At 55.2% G+C, this 3,555-nt stretch overlaps 1 protein-coding gene across 3 annotated transcripts in view; it reads left to right on the top strand.

Moving 5' to 3' along the window:
- FAM110A (family with sequence similarity 110 member A) overlaps positions 1-3,555 on the top strand; it is a 129,411-nt gene that overhangs the window by 121,530 nt on the left and 4,326 nt on the right. Inside the window, exon 1 of one of the 3 annotated variants that reach the window (XM_006089370.3) lies at positions 2,591-2,720. The exons of the other annotated variants lie outside the window; for them this stretch is intronic. The gene's annotated coding sequence lies outside the window, so the exon portion shown is untranslated. Of the gene's footprint in view, positions 1-2,590; positions 2,721-3,555 lie in introns of those variants that run through there. 3 annotated transcript variants of the gene reach the window in all.

Here is a 3,555-nt window from a genome sequence, read left to right as displayed (position 1 = left end):
TGCTGGGAGAGGGCACGAGAGAGCAGTCCTTGTTTTACAGCTGAGGAAATGGAGGCATGGAGAGCTGAATAGCTGATCACTGGTGGAGCTGGGACTTGACCCCAGGCAGGCTGTTTCCGGAGTCCATGCTACAGAGCTGGCCAGGGAGATGGAGTGGAAAAGGGCAGTGCTGGCAGCAGACCCAGTGTGTGCAGAGGTTTGGACGTGGTGTCTGGAGGTTTGGAGACAGAACAGGGCTCAGTTAGAAATGGCCAGAGTCCACCTTGAATGGGGGTGACTTGAGGCTGGAGGAGGAGTGGGGCAGGTGGGGGAAGGCCTGGGGCAGGGTCGGGGGGCTGGAAGGAGGCTTGGTGCTGAGGGGCCTTGGCCTTTGAGGTAGCCTGGTTCCAGTCCTGCCCCTTGGTCAGTGTTGGCCCCTCTGGTGTTTGGTCCCTGGAGGAAGACAGTTTGGAAGAGTGTGAAGGAGTTCCCAGCCGAGTGGGGGGAAACATATTCCCAACAGTACAAGGGTTCTAGTTTCTGCATATCACTAATACTTGTTATTTTCTGTTTTTGGCTCTACAGCCAAGCCCACTTCCTGGCCTGAATTGCCCTCTTAATACATTTTACAAATAGGAAACAGGAAACAAGTGACAAATAAGTGAACATCTAAAACGACAGGGTGTGATGAATGCTTGGAAGGGAACAGACCAGGTGAGAGAGTTGGTGGGAGCCTGAGAGTGGGCAGGGAGTTCTCTCTGAGGAGGTGACATTTGAAGTGAGACCTGAAGGAGTTGAGAGAAGAGGTTCCAGGCAGAGAACGGATGGTACAAAGGCCCTGAGGCAGGAAAGAGCTTGGCGTGTGCAGGAACAGCTGGGAGGGCTATGTGGCCGGAGCAGAAAAGGGTGCCGATGAGGTGGGACAGGAGGGCAGGGACTGGATCTGGGGGGGGGCCTGAGGGCCCAGGGAGAGTTTGGACTTTATTTTCAGGTGATGGGGAGCCACAGCGGGTTTTCGGTAGAGCAGTGAAGAGATCTAATTTCTGTTGGGAAAACATTGCTATTATTGCCCCTATTTTATAGTTGAGGAAACAGACCCAGAGCCATAGCCAGGGAGTGCTTCCTGAAGCAGCTCCACTCTCGGGGGTCCAGAGAGGGAGGCTGTAGATTCCTTAGGAGACCTTTGGTGAGTGGCCGAACCCAATACTGGAGACCTGTTCTCCCTCCTCCCCCCAAGACCCAATTCCGGTTCAAATCCTGGCTCTGCCAATTACCAGCTTTGTGACTTCAGGCAAGTGGTCCCACCTCTCTGTGCCTCAGTTCTCTCAACTGTAAAACAGGCATACTAGTAGTACCTATCCCGCAGGGTGGGTGTGAGGATCAAACCAGTTAACATATATATCGAGTGTAGAAGAGTGCCAGGTACGAAGAAAGCACTCAGAAAAATTCTTACCGACTTTATTCTGAAAAGTATTATTGTTGCTTTGCTTTTACTACTATTAGTGCCTAACTGAACCCTCTCCCACCTCATTGTTCACCGTGGAGGGCCAGGCAGGGACCCAGCAGGCTACTGTGGGGAAGGATGGTCTTGTTCCATCATTCAGGCCCCAGGGCCTGGAGGGGGCGTCAGGGCTGACTCACTCTCAGTGTAGACAGCAGTTCCCTGAGTCACTTCCTATCTCCTCATGCCCTCCACCCCAATTCTGTCTTCGCCTCTCCAGGCACAGACATGGACCTCTTCAGCCTCCCCAGGGTCGGGGGCGGGGGGCACTTCCTTCTCTGGGCCTCAGGATCCCCATGAAACTGGCCTGACCAAATGTGCCACCTGAAATGACTTAACAGGGCTTAGGCTGGCAGAGCAGACAATCAGCTCCCTCCCGGGATTCCTTCCTTCCAGCAGGGCTACTACCATCTCCTCAGAAAATGGGGATGAAATAGTTCCTGGTCTGGGGAGTGGAGAGATTGTCCAGAGATTTAAGTAAGTACAGTGCCTGGCACTCAAAAATTGTAGTTACCACTATTACTCTTATTGCTGTTGTTACTATGTTTACAGCTTGCTCAAAGCTCCTACAGGCACTCTCAGACCCCAAGAACTCACACTGACCCGGCCTGGAAGGTGGGATCCCCTCTTTGGAGGGTCAGAGAGGTTAAGCAACCGGATCAGGGACACACAGCTAGAAAGGGCTCGGCCAGAGGGAAGGTGCCCAGGTTGGACTCCTCGGGGTTACCTTGGGCAGCTGATTCAGCCTGTCCCAGCCTCAGAATTCTATTAGTCAGGTGGGGATAATAATAGCGCTCAGCTCACAGGAGTTGTTGGGAAGATTAAAATGGGTTAATTGATACCAGGAAAAGCACTTTCTCACGCCTGGCACAGTGAACTTAAACGGTGGTCACGGTGGCGGTGGGAAGGGGACTCAGTTTCTCTGTCTCCGCAGTGGGCACGCTTGCGGGAGTGGCCACGGGGACTCGCGTGGACGGGGCCAGTGCAGCTGTGAGAGCGCCCGGCTCCCGGGGAGCTTCCTGAGTGGGTCCCGGGACAGGTCCAGGCGCCCCGCCCACGACAGCGCGTCTGGGCTCGGGTTCTGGCCGCTGCCTGGCGCGCGTTCACTCTTTTTTGGGTAATACCTGGGTCGACGGGTTCGCCAGCTCGCCGCCGGCCACCGGAAGTTGCGCAATGCTTGTTACCTGAGCCCAGGTGGGCCGGGCGGAGGAGCGCAGTGTAGCGGCGCGGGTGCAGCCAGGTACGTGCGGGCCGGGGGCCGGGGCCGCGGGCGCCTGGTCAGGGCCCGGGGCGGCCCCGCACCCCTTACTCCTCCGGACGGCGGGCACCGGGCGGGGGCTCACCTTCCGGCCTGGATGGATGCCGCAGACATCGTGCCGTCAGGCCCCTCATTTCAGAGCCAGGCCAACCCGGGCGCAGAGAGCGGTGACCATCGGCGAGAGTCACGCAGACCGCGCCGGGCCCGCGGCCTCTTCCACGGCAGGGAGTTCCTAGATTGCCCCGCAGTAGGGAAGGGTAGAAGCCAGACCGGGATCCGAGCCGCCCCGCTCCCTCTCTCCTGAGGCTCCCTCCGGGAAGCCGGTGGGAAGGGGGCAAGGTGGGACCGAGTGCCCCAGAGATGCCAACGAGAAGGGCCCGGGGCCGCGCGTTTGGGCGTTTGAAACCCGTGGGTGAGGCTTTGGGCGATGGAAGGAGGCTCAGAGCCTCAGAGAGGAATGGATTTCTGGTATGGTTCTGATGAGGACTCAGATTCTTGGGGTGAAAAATCAATGTACATAGCGAATTTAAAAAGTTAGACTTTTTTTCATCATTCTAACCCTAACTAACTCGAAAATATACTCTCTCTGGCAGTGGTTGAATATTGTTGTTACTAAATACATGTTACGAAAGCAGATTGAGAGTACTTGAAAGTCTTGCAAAATTTTTTAGGAAATCAGACAGGGTTATAAACCAGAATTTTCTGGGCTTGACGCTTTTTCTCGGACCACCCACAAAATTAACTGGTCATCTCACACCTAAAAAAAATCCTTTAACGTTTAGTGTAAAGATGAAAACCACTTTAATTTAATGGGGAC

This window comes from Myotis lucifugus, unplaced genomic scaffold (genome assembly GCF_000147115.1).
Source record: "Myotis lucifugus unplaced genomic scaffold, Myoluc2.0 scaffold_60, whole genome shotgun sequence".
NCBI lineage: Eukaryota > Metazoa > Chordata > Mammalia > Chiroptera > Vespertilionidae > Myotis > Myotis lucifugus.
Note: the sequence above shows the minus strand (reverse complement) of the source record. Positions and strands in the feature narration are given on the sequence as shown.